This window comes from Natator depressus, chromosome 1 (assembly GCF_965152275.1).
Source record: "Natator depressus isolate rNatDep1 chromosome 1, rNatDep2.hap1, whole genome shotgun sequence".
Classification (NCBI taxonomy): Eukaryota; Metazoa; Chordata; order Testudines; family Cheloniidae; genus Natator; species Natator depressus.
This window is the reverse complement of record NC_134234.1, coordinates 217,755,963-217,774,889: the sequence shown is the minus strand read 5'-3', so window position 1 is coordinate 217,774,889 and position 18,927 is coordinate 217,755,963. Positions and strand designations below refer to the sequence as shown.

General features: G+C 46.1%; 2 long non-coding RNA genes across 4 annotated transcripts in view; one reads left to right on the top strand and one right to left on the bottom strand.

Annotated features, from left to right (window-relative positions):
* Nucleotides 1-18,927, bottom strand: part of LOC141975415 (uncharacterized) — a 93,208-nt gene that overhangs the window by 61,820 nt on the left and 12,461 nt on the right. For 2 of the 3 annotated variants that reach the window (XR_012635915.1, XR_012635914.1), the window contains exons 2-4: nt 3,658-3,751; nt 2,068-2,227; nt 774-1,280 (exon numbers count right to left, since the gene is read on the bottom strand). This is a non-coding gene — a long non-coding RNA (uncharacterized LOC141975415). The remainder of the gene's footprint in view (nt 1-773; nt 1,281-2,067; nt 2,228-3,657; nt 3,752-18,927) is intronic. The other variant, XR_012635913.1, reaches the window with a different exon arrangement.
* Nucleotides 9,031-10,823, top strand: LOC141985051 (uncharacterized). The gene is made up of 4 exons (XR_012638863.1): nt 9,031-9,113; nt 9,268-9,394; nt 9,882-10,181; nt 10,523-10,823. It is a non-coding gene; the product is annotated as an uncharacterized LOC141985051 (long non-coding RNA).

The following is an 18,927-nucleotide window of genomic DNA, read 5'->3' as shown; positions in this document are numbered from 1 at the left end:
CACTCAATGCCAGGAGCACCTGATCCGGCGATTGCAAAAGGAAGTTGGTCCCATGCAATAGTTTTTTTTTATTTTCTTCTGGACATCAATGACTATGAAACCATGGGCCAGATTCACAAGTATGCCCTAATTGCTTTGCGCCACTCTGGTGTCACAAAACTCGCTCAGCTGGCCACTTAACCTTGCTTTACAGCTGTTTTGCATCAACAGAGCAGCAAAAACCAGGCGGAGAACATCAGTGATTATGGACCCAAGTTTCCAGACACATGCTGAAGCAGAAGGAAACGGGCACACTCACTACCATACTTCAGGGGAAACGAGGTTAATTCAGCTGCTGTTTATACAGAGGTGCCACTGTAGCCCACTGGCCGCACACACACACAGCACAAATAGGACAATTCTACACATGCAGAACAGCAGACACGTTTCTGCAGGAGAATGGAATTCAAAGGGTGGGAATGATGCATGAATTACTTTAAGGACAGTGATGCCATCCCACGCCTATGTGGTCATAAACTGAGTTGCACAAGTGTCCGCACCATTCATCCCCAACTGTTTTTATGCAGCATGCCTGAGTGCAGCTCATTCAAGTCACTTAACCTCTCTGGTGGAGGAGGAGGTTCAACAACATTGGGAGAGCAATAGCAGCTCCATTCATCCGTTAAGCGCTGGAAAATCCACCAGGAGACCCTGGCCTGGCCTTTTCCCTGATCTCCTGCCTCAGTTCTGTGGCTTTATCAGACACAGAGTGTTTCCAGACCAGTGGTGCCTACCTTGGCCATGTCTAAGCCAGAAGGCATGGCAATGCCCTCCATGGATCAGCAGTAACATTCAGTGGTACAAGTGCAGCTTGTGCAACAGCACTATGGCAAAATGAGTCAGTGACATCTCCTGTGAACTGGGGAACATTAATCTTCCTGAGATCTGGGTCTTCAAATGCTAGCAGACTTGACAGCAGTTCCTCTTGGCGAGCCCTTAAGGAGACATGCACACTTGTAAGGTTCTCCTTCAGTTGCTGTTTGTGTTGCCAGGTATCAGTCAAGCTATATGCATTCAACACATGAAAGTCACCCACAGCAGCATGATCACCTTCCTGGTGGGGTCTCTCAGCTTACCAGGCCCCATTTGTTAGGTTTTTCTCCCAGAAGTTAGACTCTACAGTCACAAGGTGCCATGTGCCCCCATCACAGCCAGATTGCTTCATCCTCTCCCTGATCATCAGACCTAGTGTTGCTGCCAGGGTTCTGGCACTTCTTGGTGGAGCGAGATGTGCCACCTGTCTGGTACAATTCCAAGGAGACATCATCAATGGTGCCAGCACCATTCCTGCCATCAAAAATGTTACCCCAAACCTTATCTTCACCCAGCACAAGTGTTGTATGTCTGATCCCTCCTGTAAAGCATGTGTCCCTGTAATGCTACCAAGGAGATCAGATCCCATATTGGCCTGTATAGATAATGACACCCACTAACATAGTGGCTCTCAGACTTTTTTACTGGTGATCCCTTTAACATAGCAGGCCTCTGAGTGCAACCCCCCCCCTTATAAATTAAAAACACTTTTTAATATATTTAACACTATTATAAATGCTGGAGGCAAAGCGGGGTTTGGGGTGGAGACTGACAGCTCGCAACCCCCATGTAATAACCTCCCGACTGCCTGAGGGGTCCCGACCCCCAGTTTGAGAACCCCTGCACTAACGCTATCATGGAACAGCACTCAGGTTATTGCTGTCAGGGCTATTGACCCTGGCTTTTTGCTGGCATGACCTGAAGGCAAGGTGTGAGAAGTAGCATCCATAGTAGGGCATCCCTCAAGGCACATGAAGACATAACTCTTCTTTTGTAAGAATCATTCCAAGTGGGTTCATTATTCTACTCCCGGATTACTACCTACTATTAAAAGCAGATCTAACAATGGAACTCTACCATGTCCGGACACACTACTGTATTAACCGATTGAGAACTCCAAGTATGAGAGCCATATGCAGGAGGATAAAGGTGAAACATGTTCAGACTTGCTCCTAGGCATGTTTCTGCCAACTATCTCAATACAAGTTGTCCCACCTGATTCCTTCTCTGCCATCAGCACTGGATGGTGTCACTTGCAAGAGGAGGCTTTCATAGTTCTGGTGATGTCTTCTCTGGCATCCAGAAAACTGTGTTGAAATGGACATGAGACAACTGCTGGATGTAGCTCATGGACCAGTCACAGCATGAGTACCACCTAGATGAGAAACACAAATTAAATGCAATGTGAGAAAGTGGTGGCATGCTTCAGAAGAAATTATTGGAGTACTGGGCGTAATAGGATTCCAGGAGCTTCAGGGGACTAATTTACCACATATAGACACTGAACTGCAGGCCAGATTGCAGGAAACATGCCAATACCTTGCTGTTCCCCTGCACTCCCATCATGCAGCAACGGATTATGGATACACAACCAAAGGGAGTTAATACAGTATGGATGAATCTAAGGCCATACCATACCACTAGGAAAGTGAGGTCAGAGAACACCAGATAAACAAGTCATGTTAATCATAGCAGCCCCATGTAACTAGTGGCCAGAAACAAAATAAGTGGCAGCGTGCAGGGCAGACAGTGCAGCTTGACAACAGTATAAGGGAGGTAGAGCTGCATTACGTGTGTCCTTATCTGCACATGGCCGCACAGTGAGCGGAAAGGAACAGCACTGCTGACAAGTCTTTACTTACCAGACAGTGTTTCCAGGCCACAGAGGACTCCCACTATGACAGGATGCTTCATGACAATGGCCCCCTTTTGAGATGTAAGTGGTTGGCATGGAACTGGTCTCTCACAAGTTGCTTCTAAGTCCTTGTAAGAGTTGGGCAAACCCTTTTTCCTCCCAAACCAGCTCGTACTTCAGCAGAGTGGTCACAACTACCAATGGCATTTATAGCTGCACAGGTCTCCTTCCATTTCCTCCTCTTTGCAGCCTGGCCCCTTCGTCTCTCCCCCTTTCTGTGCATGTGGTATTGCAAGATATCGCTATTTGGTTTCCTTCTTCAAGACGATTCACTGCTAAATCCCTAATAGATCTACCCCTGCCTGACTTGGGGTTGAGCATAGGTGTGGCTCGGAACAGTTGGAAATGATCCAGAGTTCCTCTCCCCTTTCCTAGTCTGCTGCTGTTCACGCTGGCCCTTGCACTTGCACCTACCTTTCCGCAATTGCTTTCCCTGGAGACATGGGACTTGATTTTACTCTGACTTGCTCTAGTGAGCACCAGAACTAACTCACACAAATCTCGAATTACACCAGTGCTCGCCAGCGTGAAAGGCGAATCAATCCCAATGGAGACAACATGCTCTGTAGACAGGGCACCTATCACTGCTCCATTGTATGTCTCACTTGGACCTCAACTGAACAACCCAGAAGAACTTACTATTTCTGGGTAGGGGTAGCAGTCAGTTAGAATGTAGGACATTGGCCTGTCACACCAACCATTCCATTCCCATACACCAGACCTGTCAGCGCTCCTTGAGCTGCTGATCCAGACATTCCAAAAACACTATGTTCCCATTTTAGGCCTGATCTTCAAAGGTGCTGAGCCCCTGCAGCTCCAATGAGATTCAACTGGAGGTTTGAAGGGCGAGCACTTCGGAAAAGTCGGGTCATAGATGCGTACAGCCATACCTTGCATCACAGAAAAGAGATTGGGGAGGACATAGCATCCTGAGTCCACACTGATGTCAGTGGCTTGGGTGGTGCATAGTTCACCATGGTTGATCTTGGAGCAGATACAAAAAAAGAAAAATCGTTTTAGTAAAAAATATCCCTAGCATCATATGCTCAAAGTATGGTCAACCCATGTGTAGGGGCACATATTCTCCTCTGACATGACTGAGTTGCATCAGGGCTGCTCCTCACAGTCTATGTATCAATTTCCACATCCGCAGTTGTCTCCACAAATGTGTGATTGCGTGTGCTTAGTATAGTATGTGTCAAGATGTGTGAACAGGGATGGGGAAGTGTGTGTGGTGATGTGGGTAGGACTTGTGGGTGTTGTGAGAGGATGGCTGCAGGCATGAGTGTGCATGTGAGGGGATTGCGCTTGTAGGGTAAAGTATTGGGGGCTGTTTATAGTACAAGTGTTAATAACTACAGTGGCAGGGCAGGGCTGTGTCTGTAGCGTGATTGGCTTTGATACCAATTTGAAAGATTTCCTGTATGTACTCACCTATATATCTAGTTTTGTAATCGTGTCTGTGGGGCAAATACCCTGTGGTTAGCACTGAGACTACAGTACTTGGCCAGTGCCCCTGTTGTTGGGGGGATCGTTTTTACCAACGAGAGCAGAAAATTTTCTGTCAGAACTTCGGTTTGATGAAAAATTATTTTCGACCAAATGGAAATGTCCAGGAAGACAGAAAAGTTGTGGTTTTTTTTTTAAATGTTGGATTTTCATTTTTTAAAAGCCCCCAAACCTAAAACTTTTTGGTTTTCAGTTATCTGACAAACACCCCCCTTGCAAAATTGGATGAAAACAAAAACCTTTTTTATCCAAAGTTTTGGCAGAGGAAAGAAAAAACACAAAACCATATGTTTCTTGACCAGCTCTACCTAGACTATATCAGCCAGTGAGTTGCTCCCTGGTAACCAGCCTGTTTCTGCACCTAAATCCAGCATTTCACCAGCACTGATGTGGTGTTTGCAGCAGGGATGTAATCAGTACTATGAATTTATGTGACTAGTGGTTGAACTCTATTCCTTCCTAACTCTGCAGAAGGCATTTGGGGCGTTGATCACATATTGCTTATGCAGCTCGCCATGTGTGCACTTTTGAGGGTGATTTTTTTGCCTTGCATGATCTCTTGCAAAAGAAGAGCCATTCGGGGCCACGGACTGTAAAAGAAAAGGAGGGGGGGGAGATGATGGGCGTGGGGGGAAAGGTTTGTGGTTTGAAGTAGAAATAGTGCTCTAGTTCTGCATCTGAAAGAATGGGGGCTTTGTAAGAGAGAGGGAGGGGACGTGTAAACCAGCAGCAGTGTGAGAAGAAGCAGAGGCCAGACTTAAAGCAAGGGAGATATTGCCAAGATTTCATGCAAAGAGAATGAAGCCTGGAGCAGAGACAATCTTTGGGGAGTGAGGGGGAATTGGGAGAAGAGAGGAATGCTGGATCAACACACAGATGATGCAATCCTGGCAAGACAGCTGTGTCAAGCGTCCAGCTTCAGGAAATCTGACCTTGCTTATAGCATAGCACATTTAAAATCACCTTTGCTTTATTTCTTACAAGTTATAAACTAATCTATTTAGTGAGGGAAATGGGTCCCTAGTCTCTCGCCTTTTGTGGCCTCTTCACTGCATGCCAGCAGCATGTAAAGGCCATAAAGGAGGCAGAATGGCCCCCTGGGAATAAACCCTGGGAGCGTGAGGCTACATCTTGCATCATGTCCCTTTTGCAGCCCTCAGTTCAGAGGCAAGTAAGGGATGGATTAGGAGTGTATGTGAAGGGGCTGACTCACCACTAGCACCTCTTTGTGGCCAGGCATGGCATAGCAGCTCTCTCCTTGTCAGATATCTCTAGCCCAGGGGTGGCCAACCTGAGCCTGAGAAGGAGCCAGAATTTACCAATGTACATTGCCAAAGAGCCGCAGTAATACATCAGCAGCCCCCCCATCAGCTCCCCTCCACCCCCCGGTCCCAGCGCCTCCTGCCCACCGGCAGCCCCACCAATCAGCACCTCCTCCTCCCTCCCCGCACCTCCAGATCAGCTGTTTTATGGCGTGCAGGAGGCTCTGGGGGTGTGTAGAGGGGGTGGAGCGAGGGCATGGCAAGCTCAGGGGAGGGGGTGGAGTGGGGGCAGGGCCTGTGGCAGAGCCAGGGGTTGAGCAGTGAGCCCCCCCCGCCCCATGAGAAAGTTGGCGCCTGTAGCTCCAGCCCCGGAGTCGGTGCCTGTACAAGGAGCCGCATATTAACTTCTGAAGAGCCGCGTGTGGCTCCGGAGTCACAGGTTGGCCACCCCTGCTCTAGCCAATGATTGCTCCAGGCCTGCAGTTGTCTGCCTCTTCCTTTGACTTGGCCCTCCAACCAGATCACTTTAAAGTCTCTCCCCTCCCGCAGTAGTCAACAAACAAAAAACAAGGGGAATTAATGGAAATGAACTGAGTTTACAGGTAATAGTGGAGAATGGGTCTCTCACAAGGTGCACGAGCATCTGGACATCCCTTTCTTCAGGGAGGGGCCATCAGTCAACTGGGGAGGGGACACCTTCAGCCAGTCCTCTCTTCAAGAGCTGAAGGTTAAAAATCTGATCTGCTCCCCTCCCTGGTCTACCACCCACTGAGCTGGGGGTCTCTCTCTTAAGCTCCTCCCTCTAAGCCTGACACTGCTCACAGGTGCAAGGATGCACAGCCATCTGAGCCTACATTAGCTCATTAACCCCATATTGTCCAGTCTGGGGTTTCTATACCCTATCACAGAGCGGGAGAGGGCATGGTGCATTCCGGCTATCCTAGGCTGGTGAAGTAACCCAGAGGTGAATATCGGAAGCTGGTATAACTTAGAGCTGTCCCTGAGGTGGCTGTAAGTTGTGCCAGGGAACAGACAGCTCTCCAGCAGGACCCGGCAGATGCAAACGTGGCTTAAAGGTATCTCACATTGTCCACCCCACCTGAGTTGAGCCCCTGAGAGAGAGAACTCAGAATTGGGGTGGAGGCCTGAACTGAATATTCAGTGACTTTTTTTTCACTTTAAAAAACATTATTTCTGAATAAATGCTTTCTGTGATTGCCAGATAAATATTTCCTGAGCTATTTCAAACCTTGGTGAAAAGCTCTCTAGGGTTTTCAAGTTCCATAGGGTTACACTCTAGTGTAGGGTGGGGCTGGCAGAGGGAAGGGGAGAGCAATAGAGCATGGTGCAGGGAGGTCAGTCCCCAGAGTGAGGGGCCCGCCAGAGTCAATGGGGCATGGCATGGCAGGGGCAGCCCCACTCCACCCAGCCCACTGCAAGGGCACTATTTGCGAACTGGCAGTTGCCAGATGCACAGTGGCTGGCCTGGCCCTGTGCTGCCAGCCTGCTCCTTCCCCTCGGGGGCAGACCCATGCCACACCACACAGCCTCCCCTGCACAACACCCCCCAACTCCCTATGGCCAGAGCCCCCTCCCAGACCCACTATGCCCAGTGCTCCCCTAGACCTCCCCCACAAATGCACAGCACCCTGCACACCACCACCCCTGCCCAGCGCCCCCCTGCTCACAACTGCCCAGCAACCCACATAGAACCCCACTGCCTAGTGCCCCAACACACAAATCTTCCCCGCCTCCCCACAGCCCAACATCCCACCCAGACCCCCTGGAGACCCACTCACCATCCCTGCTGGGAGGCGACTGTGTCTGCCGGGCTGAGCCAGCAGCATAGCCAGGGCTGGTCCCGGGGCCGGGAATTGCTCCAGCCCCTCGGGAGTGGCACGATCAGCCAGGCCAGGGCCTACCCCAGCCAGGATCCCTCAAGATGCACTTGCCTGGAGGGGCCTAGCCAAAGGCCCCCCCACCCCCACCCCCTCTACTGTCGCCCCTCCTCCCCCTGTCCCCAGCTGAGTCTGGCCAGGCTTCTGCACCAGTCCCAGGCGGCTCAGCTCTGGGGATACAGTTGCGGCCCCACAGCTGGTGGGAAGCAGAGACTGCCTGGAGCCGGAGGTGCACTGGGGTCCAGCCAGGGGGCAGAGAGGAGCAGGGGGCAGAGAGGCCAGGGGGCAGAGAGGAGGCCTCGGCCAGCCAGCGGGCAGGCCAAGAGAAGCAAGTGGGGGGTGGAGGGAGCCAGCGGGGTCTCGGGGCGCAGTGCAAGCGGAGCTGGCCAGGGCCCCTTCTGAGCATGGGCCCGGTTCCATGGAGCCAGTACGCCATTGTAAGCCTGCCACTGCACTCACACCCACCTCTACTGACACAGGACGTTCATACCAGCATTGGCCACAAACCTTTAGCTGCATGGCTACATCGAGGAGTTTGCAATTGCCAAAGAACAGAGCACTATGGACCAGAGGCTCGTTTTCCACCCTACTCCCTTTAGTGCTATTTGGATTGTCTGAGTAGGCCCAGCCTACCGTATAATCCCAGTCATGACCCTTTGTGACTCCTGGGGTTTGAAAAGCCATGACAGCTTCCATCTCAGCTGAACACTGAAAGGGGGTTCCCAGATGGACTGCATGTAATTAAATTACTTTTGTAAAGTATTTGGATAGTGTGCTTTCAAGATGTGCAATAAATGGTGTTATATCAGTGGAACTCTCCAAATTCACTGAAGCCCACTATAACCCAATTCCTTTGAAACAGGCCCTGGACTCCACATATATAATGGGCATGGACTACACATAGAGTAAGTGACACAACTTGCAGAAGGGATGTGAAGTGCCTGTACATTGTACGCATCCCCTAGATATCACAGCTATTCATCAGAGTTTTAAAACAATTTATAGGGTGGTTTTTGTTACTGTTTAACTGAGTTATGAAAACATAGTTTATAAATGCACAGTGATCCAAAAGAGAGAGAGAGAGAGAGAGGCTGACTGGCCAGTTTTCTAGAGAACAGCTGTGCTATTGTTCTTCTTATGGCTGACCTTAAGCATTTGCCAGCCCTGGGCTCTTCACTTCAAGGAGGGCTTAAGAGAAGGGTAGTTATCAGAGTCTTGTGGCGGTGAAGGGGTGTCTGTTTCAATGGTCTAGTTGGATTTCAGGCCTCAGTCATGCCTCTTCAATGAACAGCTTACAAGCTGCCACTGTTCTCAGATTTCATTACTAGAATTTGAGTGTTGTTCTGGTTGGTTTTCTTGTGCCTCAAACTGAAATCGGCAAGATTTAAGTACAAATTGTAAGGGATTTTTCCACACATATTTTGCTCCTGTTTCCTGGAATCCAAGAAAAAGAAACGCGCTAGAGCAACCCTTTAAAAAAAAAAAAAAAAAAACACCAACAAAATAAAAGCCTGTTCCCATCATTAAGTGCTGCATTCATGCTGCATACAGTAAAACCACACCCACTATATACTGAGAGGCTGCAACAAAACCCACTGCAGGATAAGGATTCTGACACAACAGCCTTACAGTGGCTAAGAACCAGCATCCAGCACCCCTGCTAGTGAGAAAAACATGGTAGGTGTTTAAAAAAAGTTTTATTTTCATGAATCAACTGCACAGCTGTGATGTGTTGACTTACAGGCTTCTTATAAAAATGTTTGCATAGTGTGGAATCATGAATGCTTAGCCAATGTAACTCTGCAACTGGATCTATCTGATTTGTACTCAGATTAACTGGAAAGTGTTCCTTATATTCCTTACCGGAACACCTACTGGCATTTGTTTGTCAACGTTTGGGGGCAAGCCCCAACCTTTCCTGACATCTGCTGATACTTACAACGGATCACTTGTGAAAGGTGAATTCTGCATGTTTTAGTGATGCGTAGTTTGGCAGGGTACTTTCCAGCATTGTGTTGCTGTAGAGGATTCGGATTCTCCAAAGCTCACAGTGAGTGAGGGCACTGAGAGTAAATATAATCAGGCCCAGGGCTTTTAGTCACTTACTTTTCATCTATTTTCTATCCCGTCTAAATTAAGTTCTGTTTTTGACAATAGACATTCTGCTTTGAGCGGGAATATCTGTCAGAGCTAGGGTAACCAGACAGCAAATGTGAAAAATCGGGACGGGGGTGGGGGGTAATAGGTGCCTATATAACACAAAGCCCCAAATATCGGGACTGTCGCTATAAAATCAGGACATCTGCTCACCCTAGTCAGAGCTGGTGGTACTTTTGATCAGAACTGAAAACATGTTTAGAAGAATAAATCTGAAGAAGGGACAAGTAAATATCTTCGGTCGCAGTACAACTGAAGAGACTCTTAAGTGTTCTTTTTCACCCACAGATATCTACATTTTTTGCATGCTGACGCAGTCACCTCTAACTGCACAGGTTACGGAACAGGTCTTGTGCCTCAGTGCCACAGACAAATTTTAAAGAACCATTTCCATGATTTGAAAAATATTTCCAGTGACTAGCTACACATGAAAGAAAGGAACAGCACAAAGTGAACAGAATGAAAGCAGCATTCCTGACACTTTGTGACCTCTTGATTGGATCAGAGATTTCAATTTGAAGAGCCTCAAAAAGGTCACATATAAAGCAAAAAGCAAAGGGTGTTGTTATTGCATACTGCAAGTACATGGTATGTAACTTGATTTCTACTAGTCTAGCATGCACCTAGAATTTCTCTTACTGAACTATCCCTTACATTGGAGCGGGTTTGTATTATATATGGTCCATGACTGCTCAACTGTGATGTTAAATTAATAGACTTGAGGTTCAATCCTGCAAGATTATGAATACCCCAACGCTGATCCAGCAAAACTCTTAGCCCGATACTTAAACACAGCGGTAGTCCTATTAAGCCAATGGGACTGCTCACATGCTTGAAGTTAAGCATGTGCTTAAGAGCTTTACTGGATTGGAGATTCAGTTTGTAGATAATTTTCACATTTTTTTTATTTTTATATATTTTTCAATCAGATTGTCCTACTTCCATATTGTCCACCAATTATAAGCAGTTTGGAGTAGCCTACTGTGCAAAACACCCGGTTCCAGGCCCTCAAGCTCCCTCGACCAGTATTGCTCAAGGTGATCCATCTGGCCAGTAAAGGAACAGCAACAGTGAGCTATGGAGAGTGTGAGGTGAATCCTCCTTGTCCAGGAAGATGGTTCCAAACACTGATATAATCAACAATGGAGAAGGCAGTGCAGGAGAACACAGAGGAGAGAGAAAACCGGCTAACAAGCCCATGCTGGGAGAGATGGAGGGGATGGAAATTAGAGGTTACATTTTTTAAATTATTGATGTAACAATTTTAAAATGTATTTACACCTCAAAACACTCTCCAGAAAAATGTCATTGCCCAATCAAATATGGTTGTGTGTGCAACACATTGAGCCAGATCCTCAGCTACTGAAAAACAATGTAATGGAGCTATGTGAATTTACCCCTCCAGAAGATCTAACCTACTCCCTTCTCTGGCTTTCAGTTTACCCAACCGGCACGGATCTCTGATCTTGTGGGCTGAACTTCTGATGACTCCCAGGAAACAATATGGGACAATTTCCATAAGGTTTCCTCACTGAGGTTTTCCTTCCCATAGGTCCCTTCCTGCAGCTTTTTCAGTGGGAAGGGGAAATCTGGCCCAGGAATCTCAGAGGGTAAACTGAGACTAGAGATACCAACACTGACTTTTGTAAGTTCCTACAATTCAGGAGATAATCACGGGATACAAGTGATTTCCCAGAGTTTGGCAAGTCAAAGAACTGCTATCAGGCATTTCACAGGTTTCAGTTTATTTCAGGGGGGAGAAGACAAAAAACCCAGAAGACCCACAGTAAGTGGACTGAGTGATTGGGGACTGCATTTCACTATTCAGTAAAGTAGTAGGAGGCTATAGTTTGATCATGAGCCTGATGCTGCGCTCACTTTTAAAATGGTGTAAATCAGGAATACCTCCACTGAAATCAATAGAGTCCCACCCGTGTAAAAGTAATGTAAGTTAGAGGAGGATCAGATCCTACATATTTGCTACCTGGCATCTCCTTTTCAATACTATATATTTATAACCCGCAAAATATTTTTTTTAAATAGTAAAATATACTAAACAATTATGGGCCTACTCCTGCAATCTGATCTATGAGGGTGACTCCCATGCATCTATATGGACTTCCTTCAATGAGATTCCACAACAGCATAAAGGTTCACTTGCATGGAGCAGATTGCAGGAGTGTTTTTTATCTGTAGGGCCAAAATTCAGATGTGCAAATATTAATAGGAATGTTTGCATTAATTACACATAAAAATCCAATGAAAACAGCTTTTGTTTGGTTGGTTTTTTGGTTTAGTCTTGTAAACATTTCATTTAACTGTTTTCAAACCAAAGAGCCCAAAGGGGTCTCTTCTTGACTTTGATCAGAGTTTTTCATACTGCATGACTGCAGGACTGAGCTCAGACCTTGCCAAAAGTGAAACAGCCCAGTCTACCATCATCCAAACTGAACACAGCCCCCAAAATGCATAAACGTAGGAAAACAAATCTTTTTTCTAATTCTTTCGTATTTAATAATCCTGGGCCACATTTGGTATGGTACTTAAGTACATGCCTGACTTTAAGTAGGCCTTTAAGTTAGGCATATTTATAGATTCAGAGCCTAAAGGAACCACTGTGATCATCTAGTCTGCATAACACAGGCCGCAGAACTTCCCTGAATTGATTCCTGTTTTGACTACAGAACATCTTTCAGAAAAAATCCAACCTTGATTTAAAAATTGCCAGTGATGGAGAATCCACCAAAACCCACGGTAAATTGTTCCAGTGGTTAATTCCCATCACTGTTAAAAAGTGGTGCCCTATTTCTGACGTCCCTTGTTGAATTATTGGTTTATTATTTGCTGCATTATTGAAATATTGGTTCTTAACCCAGCGTGTCTTTCTAAAGCCTCACAAGACCCTTCTGATGAAATGAGAGAGGCCTGTTCTCCCTTTTCTAGAACCAAAGGGAGCTTCAGGAAAACATCTGATTTATCTGGGTATACCCTGCTATCCAGCATAATATAAGCATGCCTAGCAGTTGCACACAAAAAAACAGAGTGCCTGCTTCCCCTCTCACTTACACTAGTGTAAACCAAGGGTAACTGCACAGAAGTCAGCAGGCCAGATCCTCAGCTGGTGTAAACTGACGTAGCTCCAGGATGTGGTGCAATGGAACTATGTCCAGATGAGAATCAGCCCCTAAAGCACTCTGATTCTTTTGGTTATAGGTGACCAATAATTTTCAGTGATTTTTTTACTTTTCTAGCACAACATTATTAATTTTAATGGCAAGCCATTGATATTAACTGTGACTGACCAAATGTGGGGGAGTGACCTCTACAGAGCGAGCACCAAATGCTTTTCCAAATTCCCCCTCAGTTTTCAGTAGGTGACAAGCCCAAGCTCACACAGAGTCTGTGGCAGAGTGGGGAACTGACCCAGATCTTCCAAATCCCAGGTTTGAACCCTAACCACTGGACCATCCTTCCTTTTGTGGCCCTAATGGTTCCCAAGAGCTTAAACCTGTCACTAGTCCTGGACAGACTACTGTTCGTGGCACAGCTCAGACCAGTGCGACTTTGGGGCAAATTTTATATCTATGGGGGGAATGAAACATTTTTGTGGCTGGTTGTTTTAAAGTAAGCAGCAACGGTACGAAAGTTGCTCAGAGGTTTAGAACATACCTTTCAACTGTCTTTCATTTCAAGGGTTGTCAACTCATTTTGGTCCCAAAGTTACCTACATTCCTATAAATTTGATGTCACCTCGCTTTCAGTCTTGAAAACTATTTACATCAGAAATAAAGACTTGTGAAGCTCAGGTTCGAGAGCCATTTACACTGAAGGAATCAATCCCACAGCATATTAAGCTTATCACATGAATATCTGGGGGAGGGAGGAAGGGTCCCTCATTCCTGCGTCTTTATCACCCATTGTGTCCCACATTTGGGCCTTGACAAATTGAGAGGCATGTGTTAGACATAGTCCAGACAGAGATGGATTAGTGAGAAGTGTACAGGTAGGGTTATCATTGCTTCATGATAAATGTGCATTTCACATGGCAAAGTGCCACCATGTATGTTCTCTGATTTGCCTCCTAGGTTTAAATACCTAAGGCCCTGTTCTAACACAGCAGAATATGAATAAACTCTCACTGATTTCAGTAGGGGAAATTACTTGCATCCTCGAACAAGAGAGCAGGAACCCTGCCATCAGGTATTCAACTAGTATAAATCAGTGTACCTCTACTAAAGTCACTTTTAAAGCACCATTATAAACAAGGGGCTAGATCCTCAGCTGGTGCAAATCAGTGTAGCAACGAAGTTATGCTGATTAATACCAGCCTATGATCTTGGTTTTTTAAATGTTGCAGTGGAATGATACACCCGACAATGCAATGGAATATATTTGGATGGGGCCGGGAAGAATGAATGACAGACTGTACCAACTAAAAGTATTTTTTTAATCTCTAACCTCTGTGATTCCATAAGAAGTAAAAGATCTAAAAAGGCCTGTCTAGAAAGCTACTGCTGAAACATGAGGCACAGGAAAAAAGGAATGTGCTGTTTGTGAGTGTTATGGCTGATATCTTAGCCACTGTTTTATAAATCATGTTTAATGAAACATAAAAAAATTAGGCCAAGATTCTTAAAAATGGCCTATGGTTTGGGATGCCTGAGTTTTTTGGGGTGCCTAACTTGAGAGGCTTTAAGGGAGCTCCTTTAAAAGGTGTCTCAGATTGCGCCTCCAAGGCCACTGGCCACTTTTGAAAATTTTGGCAGACATTTCAAAAAATGAATTGGAGAGGAATTCTGAACGGTAGCCAAACTGGTCCAAGGATTCCATGTCACGTGAAGGGTATGGCGTCACGTGTATTTTGGTAGGCCCGCACCATATTCATCGTGTATTACTTCCAGCATGTGCGCAGTTACCTTAACATTTTTGCTCACCTATACCAAGAGGTATATATCCTATAATACGCTGCAAATCTAAACGTAGCTTTTGGAATTAGCGAACAGAAATCCTGTCTTTCCCCCGCCCCTTTACTGCACAGATATTATGCAGGACACAACAGGCAGCTATTTTTCTGAGATCCAGTTTTGTGAATAAACATTGCCAATGTCCCATCCATGTACCAAAAGCACATTCATTCTATACCGGCTAAGCTGGTCGTTGATGCTTTCCTTAGTGCTGTTTAGATGGCTGGTATACGGCCTCATGAGCCTGGGAAGCAGTGGTAGGCTGGGTCCTCCAAAATCACTACTGGCATTTCAGTATTGCCAATGGTAATCCGCTGGTCAGGAAAGAATTTCCCTCTTGAAAGAAGAGAGCGTCATGCACTTTCCCTGACCAGCCCACACTGATGTCAGTGAAGCATCTCCAGTGATCCACCAACACTTACATAACCATAGAAAAGTAGCCATGCTATTGATTTACTCTGTGGCAAGATAGGCTGGTGCCACAACAGGGATGCGTGTCTATTGCCCCACCTCAGTTCATGAACCCCCCTGCAGCAAATCCATCCACTATGTCCTGCACATTGCCAAAGAGTCACGGTCTTGCATAGCAGGATATGATGAATGGCCCTACGCACTTGCCTGGCAACATGCCCCACTGTGGATTTTCCAGCTCCAAAATGATTTTCCACCGACCGGTGCAGTCCAGCATGGCAAACTTCCATAGTGTGACTGCCACTCACTTCTCTACCGTCAGTACAGCTCTCACTCTGGTGTCCCTGCGCTGGAGAACTGGGGGGAGCTTGGCACACAGATCCAGAAACGTGGCCTTTCGCATCCAGAAGTTCCGCAGCTGCTACTCGTCATCGCAAGCCTGCAATACGAGGCGCTCTCACCAGTCAGAGCTTGTTTTTCAGGCCCAGAAGTGGCACTCAACTGTCTGCAGCCATCCTTTGAATGCCACCAACAACCTTTGATTGTTTTTCGCTACGTACGTCAGCAATCTGTCCTCAAAGAAGCTGTCATGTCCCCTGTTGTTGAAGTTTTTCAAATACCAGAGGATTGTGCATCCGGTATTTGCAAGATTCATGAAAACAGTGCTGATCTCTGTGAGCACCACATTTCTGTCAGAGATGGTGGACAGAGAAAAGTGCCATGTGAGTTTGTGGGATTTTAAAAAAGGCATGAAAATTATGGGATATGGATAGCATCATGGGGTGGAGAGAGTTGCATGATGGGAACTTGACCCCTTACTCCCAGTCATCCCTGAGCAACTCATTTCTACCCCATGATGTGCTGTGAAAGTTTCCCAGAAGCCACTGCACCGGACGGTGGTGCATGGCATGCTGGAAAACCTACCCATGGCACACTGCACTTTGCATTGACACAAGCACTTCTGGTGAGTATGTGCAACGCCAACACATGCAGCCAAGTATGCCCGTGCACAGCTGATTTACGAATTGTGGCAGTCATAGACAGACATAACTTACATCAACCAAAGCTTGTAAATGAAGACATGGGCTTGAGTGGATCCTTACTCCTCAAGAAGTCTCACTGAAGTCAGGGGGTTCTAGACGGAGGAAAGTACTGTTCCACGTGAGCAAGGACCCTTCATTCTGACCCTTGGACTGCAGTGTTTTTTGGAATAACACTAAAAAAAATCAAGCACATTCTACGTTTACAAAAGAGCAACCTTAAAAATGTTAAATGTTCTTATAGCTGAAAGGAGCTACTTCTTCCTGACCGCAAGAAGAGCCATGAGTCGCTCAGAAACATATTATGTTCAGTCACTTTCAAATAGTTCAGCTAAGTGGTAAGTCTACAGACATGAAGTCACTTGGGAGTGAGGAAATTTAAGGCACTGAGGCATGGATACACAAAGGGATTTACATTGCAACACTCAGCATCACAGCCCCTGACTTTAAAGCACCTAGAAAAATCACAGGAACAAAACCGTGATCCACAAAGCCTGAGTGGGGCGCCTAGGCTCCCTATACAATCCATGGGGGAAAACAGGCATCTTAGAATGAGATCCACAAAAGCCAGCATGCTAGGCAAGGAGCCAGCTAGCTAGGTAGGGAGATGCTGATGAGAGTGATGTGTCCAAAGCCCCACCCCCTCACAGAGATAAACATCTAAGTCTGGGCTGCAGGGAGGAACCTATTTTTGCTTAGTTAGCCAGGAAGGAGAATCCCTTTCTTGGAATAAGGTGGCTCAGGCACCTAAGGTGTCTTGTAGGAACAAGTTAGGCGCCTGCCTCGTTCCACCCAAAAATGGCCAGAGGAGTAGGTGGTGCTGCACATCTGATAACTTGTAGCCCAGTGGTTAGAGCACTTGCCTAGGATGTGGGAGGCTCACTTACAATTCCCCCTAATCTACCAGACGGGGAGAAGGAATTTTTGAACAGGGTTCTACCACCTCTCAGGAGAACGCTCTTATCACTGGGATAAAAGTTATAGGGTGGGCACCACCACTGCCTCCTCCACCTCTGGCCGGATGGATTCTGAATGGAACCTGATGCGGTAGGCAATCCCTGACCATGCCTACCAGATCAGGCCCCAGACAGGACTTAGATGGATGAATGCCATCTTCCCCCAGTTCATGACTCATTCTGGGACTTAGGCAGGAGACAGGTGTTTGGATGCCTACAGTGAGGCAGCTGCATGCACACCCAGATGCAGAAACATAGACACATACAAGGTCCAGCAGGAGTTCTGTAGATCACAGAGGAGACTAAAACTGGGACATAAGTGCCTAACTCGAGACTTAGGCACCTGAGTATATTTGTGGATCAGGGCCGCTGAAGAATACTGGAAAGATGAAGAGAAGTTACATGAACTGTGCTGAAAACAAAAGTCTTCATGGTAAACTTTAATTCTTCCATATAACATAAAAACATGCAAATGTGACAGCTAGTCTGCTATGCTGTGAGAGAATGAAAGAGAAGTGATCAGATAGATGAATCAGATCTGGCTTTCTGATCAGATAGCTAGAAAGATATCAATCCATGAAGGATTCCTGTAATCTTCAGATTAGAAAGAGTGATGCAACCTTTAATGAGATGCAATTTTTGGATTATTAACTCTGTCTCAAATGAGTTTATGAAGCTGTAAATCCCATTACCACTTTTCCATTGGTGGCTGGCATAGGCAGAGTGAAATTAATAGGAACGGGGAATCTGTGGACATGATATTACAACACAAATGCCCAACTGCAGTCTTGCCCAGAGAAGGAACAGTAGGTTTTGTCAGATTGTTATTCGCCCAATCTGTGGGGAAGACCTTCCTATTCCATGTGCATTGCTGAATTTAACTTCCCTAGGTGGCCACATTCTGTCCTCAGCTGTGCTTGTGTGGCTCCCTCTGACCTTCATGGGAGCCCTGTGTAGTACTCTTGAGGAAGCAAGGAATCTTTGGTTTCAATAAGAGATTTTATTTAATTGTTACCATCAGCAATTAAATGGATGTGACTGGATGCAACGTCTTGTTCAGAGAGGGCTTACACTGCCCCTTTTCCCTCTCTCTCACTCACTCAATATCTATGTGGTCCACAAGATGGCATTATGCCACACCCTGTGTCTTCTGCCCATACTGGGATGAGATGCACTCTGTCAGCATCAAAGAAATTCCTCAGTAGTTTAGCTGAGTCACATTTTCTCCTTTGTTAAATTACCATTCAACTGAATTCTGCATGTTCTCCCTGTTTCCTTTTACCTACATAAGTCCCGATTCTGCTGTCTGCATTCCTGGGGGGAAAAACACCAATTTCTAAGAGCATTTTGCTTGAATAAGCATGGTAGGATGTGGATAAGTCTAGCTAAAAAGGGTTAAGATGGTAGTTACCCTGGAGTGTATGGAGTGACTGTGTCTTCGTATTGCTAAAAAATTGCAGCTGGTAGATTTCAAACTAATTAAGAATACTTATAATTTATAAAGGCCTTTTTATGTTCTAAATGTTGTATAAACAATAATTAATCTAATTAATTATCTTACTAATTAGCTAATTACCATATCACTTGCATTCTATTTTAGAAGATTAAAATAATTCATTTAACTACAACTACATGGTACAGATGGACCCAAGCCTTAAAATTCAGATCTGGTTTGTGCTGCAGATTTTGAAGCCCTCCCATCTCACTCCTGGAAACTAGGTCTCGGAATGACTGAAGTGGCCTGCTAGGGCAGCATTGTGCAGAATTGTAGGACTCAAATCCAAGGGGCCTCTTCGGGCACATAGATGCGTCCCTTGTGGTATAGGATCCCATCCTGGAATGTGAAGACTGTGGAGGTCTGGTCCTGACCGAGGTCTAAGGCTTGATAGGTTTGGATCGCTAGGTAACTGAGAGCAGACGGAGGATAACAGGTCAGAAGCTATGGTGCCAGAAATGAAGTCTC